Here is a 13,432-nt window from a genome sequence, read left to right on the forward strand (position 1 = left end):
TAGTAAGTGTTTTTTTGCAATTACCATTTGAATACACTGTCTAGTAGACTTGTGACCCCTTCCTTCCATTTCTATTTTACTAAATCTGTGACTGTGGGTGGACTAAAGCTGTACTGACACTTTAGTGGGCTGGAGCTGTGCTAATATGTCAGGCAGGGATGATTAACATTCCTATTCACTCCCTGCCTACAGCAGTTTAGTGGGGGGGGGCATGTCAGCTACAATTTCAATTTCAATTTGGGACCACAGGCATGCCATGCATTGGCACTACATTCGGTAGCTTCAAAGTAAGAAGAATTGATGCAAACTGATCATGTTAGGAGGGATGCCTAGAGTGGTCACTTAGAAATGGGAACGAGTTCTTTCCAAAGATTATGAAAGTAAATCTGATTAAATAATGTTTTAGTATTTCTTGTGCAATCTTATTAGTAAAGGAATAAAAAGTTTACTGGCGGGAGGGAAAAGGTGTCTTACCACAGTTTCAAAAACTGACATTATAAAATTTGCTCAGACTAATTTATAATGCAATTGAGTTAATATTGTTTTACTTTGTTTTCGCAGGCAGTGAAAAAATAAAAAGGCAGACTGATGCAAAGTCTTAGAGTGTGTAATTAGTCTAACAGCATGCAATACCTAATTAAATCTAACCCATAGGGTGTTATTCCGTTACAGGCAGGGGCACATCTGTAAATCAAACTACATTCCTGGGAGAAACAATAATATGTATATATACTGATTTTTCCCAGTAACATATGAATGAATGATCATTTTGTCTGTAGCACATTTATTAATCAATTTGTTTAGGCTCATTCATTGATGATACCTATGTAGCAATATATCTATCAGCCAATTCTTTGAAGAACTTCAAACTAATTTATTTTATTACATTGGATCCACACACAATGTGGATATAGGAAAACTTTCCTGCTGTCAGAATACATTGATCAGTATTGCAAGCTATAGCCACACATGCATCAAGATTCAACCGGTTCCTGCTTAACTGGCCAAATTTCAATCCATCTATGGCCAGCATAAGTTGTAAAATGATGTCCCGCACACCAGACTTTCTTTATTAAAAAATCTTTATTGCAATAATTACACCAAAATTACTTTCACATGTCTTACCACATTCATCAACCAAGAAAAGATTTATATTAAAAATGTTTAAAACAAATAAAAAAGAATCTTTAGTTACAATCCTAGATTCTTCTTAGTGATCTGACTTGTAAAACCATACATTTCATGACTGCTGGAATAATTTAGGGCTTCAGCTAAAATCATGGTCATACCTAAAAAGGATAGAAACAAATGTGTATTAGAGGTTAATAAATATTGTACAATATTCAAGGAAAAGTAATAAATAAACAAGAGCACTAGTGCAGTCCTCCATTGCTGATTAGCATCATGTACATCATGTGCATTGAAGTTAGCATCTTGTACATCAATAAATCATTTCCACTGGTTACAAATAATGATTTATAAATAGTTAATAGTATAATCATGGAAACCTAATAATCGGGAAGCAGACCTAATGATCAGGGTCAGAAAAAAGCATTCAAGTGAAACAAAAAACTTACACTTTAGGATGCACAGCTTGTGGCATATAGCTCCAGAATGCTTCTCAAGTTCTCATTGACAGTAATGTCTTTGAAGCAATTTCTGGGTATTATTTGGGTTAATATCAAACAGTTTAACTCTTTAGGAGAGGGGGGTTTCCTTTTTTATGTTGGGTGGCTAGCATTGACACAAATCTGTTATATTATGCCATTGCCTCGCTCCTAGAGTATGTCTCTGTCTCAGGGCATTAGGCACTTGTTACAGATAATTGTGGGTGATGCTTCTACCCCAGCAGTAGTAGTAGCAGTGCTACCAATTTGTCTGTCCCTGACCTCAATACTTTGAGTCATAAAGCTAGAAAAAGCATGCAATAAGTTGGGTCAGTAAAGCCAGCCATACATGGATCAAAGGAAACAAAGAAAAATGCTGGACGGCCACACTCTGATGCAACACCATTATTGTGTCAATTGAATAAAATCTAAACACTCAACCCATACAGTGACAGAGTTTTTGGGGCAAAAGCTAAGGCATTTCACATCACTAATGGGTGGTTAGTCATAGCTAATGTGACACCACTAGATTGTACATATATACTGTATGGGAATGAAAAGTCAATCAAAGAGTAATGCATTAAAGCCACCCACTATGTGAAATTAAGTGAAAATAGGAAATACATGAGGAAGAGCCCGAAGTAGATGCAGGGATGTGGAACACCTAAATGAATACCACTAAGCCTGGACCAACATTGGGAAACATCCAACAATAAACACAATTTCACAAAAACGAAATAAATAAAAATATTAGTTAATTGAAACACCATTGTGTAAAAACCATGTATAAAATAAAGACTATTGTATATACTGTACAGTAAAATCTTGGATTGCGAACATAATTAATTCCAGAAACATGCATGTAATTCAAAGCACTTGTATATCAAAGCAAATTTTCCCATAAGAAATAATGGAAACTACAATGATTCGTTCCACAGCCATTTATTCATAAGTCCTTCAGTTTATAGTCTTTTTAAGAAAGATTATAGCAATGCTGTGTAACCATAAAATGTCCATCCACAAATGGCAGCCTCCACAAGGGGATTAGAAACAAAATCCAGCAAGGTCTACAGAGTATAAAAGATAAGAGAAGCGCCTCTAATGCCACGTACACACGATCAGACTATCTGGCGGACCAGAGTCCGCCAGACAATCCGCCCGTGTGTGGGCACTGGCTGAGTTTTTTTTCCCCAAAAGACCAGCGGACTAAGAAGGTAGTTTTGACTCAAAAATGCGGCCGTCTATGTGCTAGTCCACCGGACTTTTGAAATGAATGGACTTTCCTGCACACGGAGAAAAGTCTGTTAATTTTGAATGTGGCTCCAGGTAGACGGGACTAGCGCAGGAGGACAATGTCGCTGCCTTCGGGCCATCGCTAGTAAAAGAGCTGGAAGAAGGAGCGGAGGCCCGGCAAGAAGAACCAAAGAGGGGGACAAGACCCCCGAAGTCGGAAGAAGAGAAGAAGAGCCACTGCTAGTAATAGAGCTATAGGAAAAAAGTGGAGGCCCGGCATGAAGAACTGAAGAGGACCCCGGAAGAGAGGGACAAGACCCGCAAAGTCGGAAGAAGACCCCCAGATGGCGGCAAAGAAGAAAGCCGGGCTCCTCTGTTAGTAAAAGAGCTAGCAAAAGAGCATAAGATAGCGGAGGAGCCTGGCGAGAAGACCCCCAAGACGGAAGAAGACCCCCAGAGCTGTGCAATAAATTATTTTAAAACCTTGTATTGTGTTTTATTTACATTTTTTCACCATGTGAATGGGTACATTGTACACCATACTCATTCACATAGGGTTGGGGGCTGGTATCTGGGGCCCCCTTATTAAAGGGAGCTCCTGGATTCTGATAAGCCCCCTGCCCGCAGACCCCGACAATCAACGGGCAGGGTTGTCGGGAAGAGGCCCTTGTCCTCATCAACATGGGGACAAGGTGCTTTGGGATAGGGGGCCGCAGGGCCCCCCTTCCCCAAAGCACCCCCTATGTTAAGGGCACATGACCTGGTATGGCTCAGGAGGGGAGGCGCACTCTTTTCCCTACCCCCTTTCCTGACCGGCCAGGTTGCGTGCTCGGATAACGGTCTTATGTGGACCTTGGGGGGACCCCTACGCCGTTTTTTTTGGCGTAGGACTTCCCCTTTAAGTTCATACCAAGTGACGGGACCAGCGACGTGTCAATTTCACACTCTGAAGGCAGCAACATTGACTTCCTTCGCTAGTCCCGTCTACCTGGAGCAGTGTTCAAAATGAACGGACTTTCCTCCATGTGTGGGCAAGTCCGTTCATTTCAAAAGTCCGGCTAACTCCCGCCATAGTCCGCCGGGTTGTGCGCCAGAAAAGTCTGGTCGTGTGTGGTCAGGTCCATCATTCGGAAAGTCCGGCGGACCTCAGCTGCAAAGTCCGGTGGGTGTTCAGCCGGACTAGGTCCACCGGACTAAGTCTGCCAGATAGTCCAATCGTGTGTACGCGGCATAAGTGTAGCAATATGATTACATTTAATGAAGGTGCAACATTTAGCTGGAAATGGTCCGAATTCCAAGGAGAGGGTCATTTAGGGTCCTTCTCTTCCTATTTTTACAGGTCTAGCATGGTGCAAAGTGATGTTCAGATACAGTTAAATCATATAGAGTTATCTTTACGGGATGCCCACTCCTAGGGAGAGTAGCATCAGTGCTGAACTTTCTACATTTATAGACAATTTGTCTTACAGTGGACTGATGAACAAGGCTTTTGGAGATACTTTTATAACCCTTTCCAGTTTCATGCAAGTCAACAATTCTTAATCGTAGGTCTTCTGAGAGCTCTCTTGTGTGAGGCATCATTCACATCAGGCAATGCTCCTTGTGAAAAGCAAACCCAGAACTGGTGTGTGTTTTTTATAGGGCAAGGCAGCTGTATCCAACACCTCCAATCTTATCTCATTGCTTGGACTCCAGTTGGCTGACACCTTCCTCCAATTAGCTCTTGGAGATCTCATTAGTCTAGGGGTTCACCTACTTTTTCCACCTGCACTGTGAATGTTTACATGGTGTGTTCAATAACAACATGGTAACATTTAATTCTTTGCGTGTTATTAGTTTAAGCAGACTGTGATTGTCTATTGTTGTGACTTGATGACGATTACATCGCATTTTATGACCAATTTGTGCAGAAATCCATATCATTCCAAAAGGGTTCACATACTTTTTTTGCAACTGTATGTACAATCTAGTGGTGTCACATTAGCTATAACTAAACACCCATTAGCAGTGTGAAATGCATTAGGTTTTGCCCCCAAACCTCTTTCACTGTATGATTAACAGTTTTTTTTTAAATTAAATTGACACAATAAAGGTGTTGCATCGGAGTGTGGCCATCCAGCATTTCCTTGTTTCCTGATTCTCTGCAGAGCCAGCACCTGTGAGCCCAGCAGAGCAGGAAGGCTAAAAGATCTTTCACAATAGTGGTGTGTTTCCATATATGAATCAAAATTTTGCCTGTTCAACAGGGACTGGACACGTTTTGATCCATGTATGGGGAGACAGGTTTTATATCACTTCTGTACAACCAGCCAGTCAGATTTTCACTTCTCTATCAGCACCATTGGCTATAGTCGGTAGTGCTGATCAGTGTATTCTAGCAGCTTGGATGTCTCCTCACTGTCACAATAAAATAGCTTAGTGGAGAGGAATCCCCCATCCACACATTGACAGTTTTTTTGTTGGTCAATCCACTGTTTTACTTCTGACTTATTTTGAATCAGACTCAGAAAATATTGAAAACAGGTAACCAGGTTATATCATTACCTTTGGCCATGATAGGACCTGTTTACTCCTTCTGACCACAGATTAGCCTCCCTTCTGCCTTCATTTTTCCCAGATCTCAGATCAGCTCCCTTTTTCATTAAAACTTATTTTGATCTCTACTCAGTGGTACTACAGAGCATACTGAGGTAGTCTATCATAGACTTCCCTTGGGGCTCTGTTGTGTGCAAAGCGCACAGGACCATAAACTTGAGCTACTCTGGTCTGAGGTCTGTTACCAGCACCAGATCCTGGGATAGGCCTTCTAGAACTTGGCACTGAAATTTCAGACATGGAAAGCAGCATGGTTGGTGGGCTAAACAACTACATGTGTACCAGCTGCAGGGACAGACAACCCCTAGTTCTGCATGGCCTGCTATGGTGGAAGATCTGCTACTGGGTATAAATATAGGAAATCTGGTCATTTCAGAGAAAACAATATCTTAGAGATGTTGTTGTAGTGAAGTTATATAAAGTACAATAGAAAATGTAGTATAGCACTGTCATGTACTGTAGAATTTGTGTATTTTGGTATATGGGCTATCAGTATATTGTGTTACTGAGTAATTAAGTCTCCTGCGTGTTTATCTTTATGGGCTGCAAATATATACTGTATATATATATATATATATATATATATATATATATATATATATATATATATATATATATATATATATATATACAGTATATATTTCATCGGTGTATTTCTGAATCAAATACTTTTGATTCAATAATAACCTGCTTTATTTTATTTATCAGCTGTAGTTGTTTGTACATATTGTGACCTTTATAAAAATTACTTAAGTTGGCAAACACAGTGTAATAAATATTCTGTTCGTGTTATTGCTTTAATTAATGTTAATAGAAGTCACTGATATTTAGGGTAGTGATCCAAAACTATTAGATGCTAAATTCAAATTGTTTCTTTGGCCTGATGTATCATGGTGTTAAAATGCTGCAATTATAGGATGACATGATAGGATATAACCAACAAATTTCCTTGTTTTCATAGCATTTTAAACTAGTGATGCCTTTACTATTTGGATATACAGTAGCTAAATCTGGTTTAGATTGCAAAATTTTAGAAAAAAAAAAAGAAAAAAAAAGAAATTGGGGAAAATGCTGGTGTTCAATAACAATTAAAAAGAACCCATAAAAATGACCAACGCTCTTTAATGTAAATTACAAGTTGAGTCAGTTTTTATTTTACAGCTATAAGGCATCTATAAGGCATTTACTGTCAGAAACCTTCATAGACTCCCAGAGACTTTTCTTTTGTGGAGTAGTGGATTCTCCGTTGCTTTCTGGCATCTCGGTTGGGGATGAAGTTTGAATTTGAACCAGTGTAAAATTTACTCTGAACTATGGCTGTTCAACACACGAGCAAATTAAATAGGGTGTTTACCTACTCGCTGACTCAAACCTCTGAGATTTACACATTTTTTAAACAAAGGGCTTGTCAAATGTGTCAGTGAGTTAATTTTTTTTTGTGTATGAGTAAGGTACATTGTAGCCCTTACTCATTCATGTTTGGGGGGACATTACATGGGGCTCCCTTACATAAAAAAAGCTGCCAGAATCTGATGTTGCCCCCCCCCACAGACCCCCAAAATTATCAGCCTGGGGAAGTGGGGAAGAGGCCCTTTTCCTTATCAACATGGGGACAAAGTGTTTTTCCCCTGGCAAGGTACCCTCTACATGAGGGCAAATGGCCTAGCTGGTTCAGAAGGGGAGGGGGTGCATGCTCAGATAGGGGTCTAGTATAAATTCTGGGACACTGTGTTTGTTTTGTTTTTGCATGGGTTTCCCCACATAAAATCCATACCAGACCCTTATCAAGGATAAGGGTTTTATATTAGTTCTGGGTGGGGTCCCCATGCTGTTTTTTTCATCTTTACACAGGTTTAACACAGAAATCCATACCAGGCTTTCAGCAAGGATAAGGAACTTGACCCAGGTATGTTTGACCCATCACCAGGCTCCATAGAAATAGATTAAACCCAATGTAAATGGAGTGTGTCCCATAAACCAAACTCTTTATGTCACAGCAATGGTAATGAAAGAGCTATGATCCCAGCAGAATTTACTAATTTAATATGTCCTGAAATCAAAACATTCTTAGTCTCATCATTTAATTTTGTAAACAAAATAAGAACACCTCCAATATACTGAACTTGTAAATAGACGTGAAAGACATTAGAGGCAGTAGATATTGAAGCTCTTGTATATACATGAACATGGAGCTAAATACCAAATATGACCATATATATTAGTTGATACTTGAAACAGTTTTACAAAACCAAATAACCAGGAGTCAAATTAAAGGAGGCATGAATTGGTCAAGCTTGTCCTTGGGGTGGAGCAGGGATCTATGTGCTTGGTTGTGAACGTACCTGGGTTTGATTTTGAATCAATTCAGTACACGTTACTGAAGTTCTATTGATAAATATATCCCCTACTGAAGTCAATAGGAGATGAATCTTAGAATCTTAGAAATCAGTAATGGCCATTTTTTAGGTTAATAGCTAAGGGACTGTCAAAGAAGTGGGCAGTAAAAAAAAAAACTAAATCATTTTTAATTACATTTGGTGGGAAGCAGTGATTTTAATAATGGCTAATGTGAAAGGTTCTTTGACAATATATATTTGGGAACTTTATTTTTCTTTTTAAAAAAGAACTTATCAAAAAGTGTGTTTGTGTGTTTATTCGCTATTTACTTATTTTGTGAATGAGTATTGGTACTATGTATCCCTTAGGGGAGGGGCAGCATCTAGGGGCCCCCTTATTTATAAAGAGGGCTTCCAGCCCTCACCCACACCCACTACACCTGAAGATGCCAGGATAAAATTGGGGGGACCCCATGCCATTACACTATATATGCCCTTTTAACATTTCACCTGTCAGCTTAAAACCCTAGCTGAAAGTTGAATAGGCTGGGTGGAGATATGTCATTGGTTGTTAGAATACCAGTGGCTGCTGGCTTATTGAATCTGGGTATACACATTAAGTGACAGACTCCTGCATCAAAACAATGATGTACAATGCAGGGATCTCTTCCGCTGAGCTATTGTACTCTAAGCCCTTGTACACACGGTTGGACATTCCGACAACAAAATCCGTTGGATTTCTTTCAACGGATTTTGTCCGAAACTGGTGTTGTATACACACGGTCAGACAAAGTTTTCGGAAAATCTGATCGTTCGTAACGTGATGATGTTTTTTTAGTCGCGACAGGACTACGTTCTAGTAGCCAATTGATCGGAATTCCCTACAAACGATCGGACAAAGTCATGTTGTAGGAACATTTTATATCCAGCTGCAAACTTTGTTGGCCGGACATTCTGATGGAAAAAGTCAGATGAAGCCCACACATGGTCGGATTATCCGACAACACGCTCCAATCTGACATTTTCCATCGGACCGTGTGTACAAGGGCTAACAGGGGATACCCCCCGGACAACATATGAGCACTTGCAGTCTTTGGCTACAAGCACTGAGTAAATGCTGATTTTCCAGCAATCCTGTTTGACAGAAGCTGGTTATTAGACATCTGTTGGCTTCTGCTGAACAGACAGCAGTACACATGTATTGAAAGTTGTCTGGTTCCTGCTGAACTAGCCAACTTTCGGTATGTGTGTACTGGGCTTAACAACCAGCCTGAGCAGCCAAATTAAACAATGGTAGTAAGCAGTGGTGGCTGGTGGTCCTCCATTTTTGGGGGGGAGGGCAGCAAACAAACCACCCGACCCCCTGTTTGGTCAGTCAATAAATCAATCAAACCCCCACTCCATCACTTGGCAAACAAAAAGTCCCTCGCCCGTCCGGACAATATGATTGCTTCTCCTCTTGGCCAATTGGGTCTGAAGGCCCGCTTTCTGATTGGCCAAGAGGAGAAGCATGAAGGCAATCCACCCTTTTTGAAGCCAATTAGATCCTCAGGCTCTAGTCATGTGCTTCAAAAAGAAAAACACATTGAAATCCATGCGTCCGGCACCCTGCATGTAGATTAGGGCTGGGGAGCTTGGATTAGGAGGGCGGTGCCCTTACGCCCCTAATGAAGCGGACGCCACTGGTAGTAGGAATGCTGCATAATTTCCTAATTTCCTGAAGCAGTCAGAGGTATAGCTCAGTCAAAAACTCATTTAGTTTGGACATTTACCAAAACCTCTGAACAAGCAATGTTCAGTCTGAGCATTGGTTTGGTCCTAGCTCATTCCTAGTGCTGGGTCTCCCCACTAGGACCTTAGAGAACATTGAAGAAACAGTAAATTATTTCCTGCACCACACCTGAAATTGAATAATCAGTTTTACATGGATTTCTGTTTGTAGATTGATCTTGTCATTATCAGTTTATCAAGATCTTTTGTCTTGATCAGTTTGCTGAGCTTCCATGAAACACACAATTTGCACACAATTTATTGTAAATGAACCTAGTGTTATAAAGAACATTTTAAACATATGTCAGAGGTTCCTTGTTCCTTTTTTTGGCAAATTAATACATTTTTTTGTATGTGTTTATCAAAAAAACAAGATAATCATACAAATTATTATAATGCAAACAAAGATATTTTATTATTTTCTAAGAAAAACATTACTAAATAGTAAATAAATTAAGTACAACTTTCTGTGGCATACACCACTATATAGGATGTATTGTTAGAATGCTGGGATTTTATGATCTTCTTGTTAAAGTATTTCTTTACACACTTAAAATATATTAAACATGTTACATTTATGTCACTGCATATTTCAGACAAACTTGAAATTGTAAACCTGGCACAAATCTGATCAATTCAAACTGGAAAAATTATTAAAACAAAGCTTACCTTTAGATAAACCCATATGCCAACTAGTAGATCCAGGGATAAATGTCTCTAAATGTTTATGTAGATCTCAGTTCCTGTTGGCTGCCTTATACGTATGTACATCTCAAAATCTGTTGACTGCCCTAATTACATTGCTTCATTGACTAAGGCCCCTTTCACACGGGGCGGATCAGTAATGATCCGCCCCGTGATGATCCGCTCGCTCAGCGGGGATCGCTCCGTTGTCCCCACTGAGCCGGCGGCGGACAGGGCGGTCTCCGCACACTGTGCAGGGACCGCCCTGTCAGCTCTCCGCTCTCCTCTATGGGGATCGGATGAGCATGGACCGTCTGTCCGTGTTCATCAGATCCGCTCTGCAGACGGATAGAAAAATAGGATTTTCCTCCGTCTGCAGAATCGGACAATAGCGGAGGCAGACAATAGCAGACACCCGCTATCCCATAGGAATGCATGTATGTCCATATTTCATCTGCAAACGGATGGATGAATACTGTCCGCATGTGTGAAAAGGGGCCTAATAGGGAAGCTGGACATGGCTAATGTCAGTTGCCTTTACACTCACCAGCCACTTTAGTCGGGACACCTGTTCAATTGCTTGGTAACACAAATTGCTAATCAGCCGAATCACATGAGAGCCACTCAATGCATTTATACATCTAGATGTAGTGATGACAACTTGCTGAAGTTCAAACTGAGCATCAGAATGGGAAAGAAGGGGAATATAAGTGGCTTTGAATGTGGTATGGTTTCAAAAGCTGCTAATCTACTGGGATTTTCACGCACAACCATCTCTAGGGTTTACAGAGAATGGTCCAAAAAAGAGAAAATATCCAGTGAGTGGCAGTTGTGTGGACAAAATGCCTTGTTGTTGTCAGAGGTCAGAGGAGAATGAGCACAAAATTATTGAAAGGCAACAGTATTTCAAATAACCACACGTTGCAATCAAGGTATGCAGAACACCATCTCTGTATGCACAACACATCAGACCTTGAAACAGACAGCTACAGCAGCAGAAGACTACACCAGGTGCCACTTATGTCAGCTAAGAACAGGAAACGGAGACTTCCATTTGCACAGGCTTACCAAAATTGGACAACAGACGATTAGAAAAATATTACCTGGTTAATTTCAGCTGCAACATTCAGATGGTAGGGTCAGAATTTGACATAAATAACTTGAAAGTATGGATCCATCCTGCCTTGTATTAACGGTTCAGGCTGGTGGTGGTGGTGTAATGGTGAGGGGGGGGGGGATATTTTCTTGGCACACTTTGGTCCCCTTAGTACCAATTGAACATTGTTTAAATGCCACAGTCTACCTGAGTATTATTGCTGACCATGTCCATCCTTTTATGACTATAGTGTTCCCATCTTCTGATGGCTACTTCCAGCAGGATAATGAGCCATGTCACAAAGCTCAAAACTCATCTCAAACTGGTTTCTTGAACATGACAATGGGGGTTATTTACTAAAGGAAAATCCACTTTGCACTGCAAGTGCATTTGAAATTGCACTGAAAGTGCACTTGGAAGTAAAGTCGCTGTAGATCCGAGGGGGACATGCAGGGAAAATAAAAAACAGCATTTTAGCTTGCACATGATTGGATGATAAAATCAGCAGAGCTTCCACTCATTTCAGATCTACCCCTTAGATTCAGAGTGACTATCACACTATCAAGCATCCCTCTTGCCCTGTTTATGAGGTCCATCCATTTTACTGATGATAAAGGAGAGGTTGCATTTTTCATCCCAAGTACACCCAGAGATGACCAGCTAACAGTGTAATCGCCTTGGGGACACCCCAAGTGGGGACACTCTTTTGCTGGAACCTTACAGCAGTAAGGTAAGAGGACACCTATTCACCCAAACAAACGGAAAAGGAAAGGAATATCACACTCCCCCTTTCTCTGTTGTGATATCACTTGGGAGCACAAGCACTTTACTGGAAATATTCCAAGTTATTTGAAGGACTATAAAATATTTTTATGTTGCTTACACGGACACTTACAACCTTTCTTCGCTGAGTTTTGCACATTGTTTGCAGTGTTTGCACATTTATTATTGGCACTTGCACTTTATATATTTTTATTTATTGATTTAATTTTTTGCACTTTTTGTACTAGAATCAGTCTACTTATATAGATAGGTAGTGAATGGTATATTATTTTTATGACTTTTTTTTTACACTTTTGTGTTTATTGGATTTGATTGAGCCTCAGTTCTGACACATTACCCCTGCACTTTATAAACTTCCCCTCCCCCCTCCTTCTTTTCTTCCTTTTTTTCCTTCTAGTCCCTCTCCCTTTCCTTCACCCCATCCCCTTTCTCTCTTTCCTTTTTTTCTGTGCAGCACTATTTCATTTAACAGTATACTTCTAGCCAACATTTTTAACAGGATTATTTGATGCTGTCTCAGAGGACATGTTTCTGTGTTGTGTAAGTTTAACATATTTCTTCTTGACTTTCATATTGGGCACCTGGCTACCCTCATTTGCCATTCTCACTGGTTATTGTATTAGAAATTTCTGATGAGCTTCCAATGAGCTTCCAGGTTTTATTACCAAAGCTTAATTGAACAAGCTGGGGTTAGAAGCTCATCGGTTTCTATGCAGAAGTGAGCCTGATTTTGCACTTTCCAGATTTAGTAAATAAACCCCATTGTGTACTTAAATGTGGGGTATGTCTGTAGTCCTACAATTGAAGCTGCAAAAATACAGTATACTGTGCTCTCTTTTTCCTTTATAGTTCTCAAAGAGGGAATTTGTAACACACAGCAATATACAATTAGATGCTGAAATTCTACACAGAACCACCATTAGAAGCTGGATTAAAAGCAAATTTAGTTTAGCTCATCTGCATAATTTACTGGATAGGGTTAGCAAGCCATTGGAGGGTTTTGCCAGGTTCTGAAAGCACAATTCAAATGTATAAGTCTAAGCTGCAGCCGTAAGGTAACTAGACCCATTATAATGACATCTGACAGGAGACTGCATAACCCAAACCATTCTTTGATTCTGAATGTGTTATAAGACTGGCAATTAATAACTCACACATAAAAATGAGAATGCTAAAATTTCATGGCAATCACGTGCACTCAGCAGCAGGTATAATATGTTTTTTTCCATATCAGCCCCAAGGATTTGTGCTGTAAACCATTTCTGCAGGAAGAAGGGAAGAATAATTAGCAATAATTAGCTTTTTTTTCTGTTTGGTATTCAGAACCC

The 13,432-nt window shown here is 40.1% G+C and overlaps 1 protein-coding gene across 5 annotated transcripts in view; it reads right to left on the minus strand.

The window, feature by feature from the left end:
• Window positions 1-1,064: 1,064 nt before the first annotated feature.
• The window catches only part of KHDRBS2 (KH RNA binding domain containing, signal transduction associated 2), a 525,703-nt gene continuing 513,335 nt past the window's right edge, over window positions 1,065-13,432 (minus strand). For 3 of the 5 annotated variants that reach the window (XR_013276827.1, XR_013276825.1, XR_013276829.1), the window contains 2 exons: window positions 13,259-13,366; window positions 1,065-1,289 (listed from right to left, as the gene is read on the minus strand). The gene's annotated coding sequence lies outside the window, so the exon portion shown is untranslated. The remainder of the gene's footprint in view (window positions 1,290-13,258; window positions 13,367-13,432) is intronic. The other 2 variants (XR_013276828.1, XR_013276826.1) reach the window with 1 other exon arrangement.

The sequence above is a fragment of the Lithobates pipiens genome, unplaced genomic scaffold (genome assembly GCF_037356315.1).
Source record: "Lithobates pipiens isolate NorthernLeopardFrog02 unplaced genomic scaffold, aLitPip1_a1.2 Scaffold_18, whole genome shotgun sequence".
Lineage (NCBI taxonomy): Eukaryota > Metazoa > Chordata > Amphibia > Anura > Ranidae > Lithobates > Lithobates pipiens.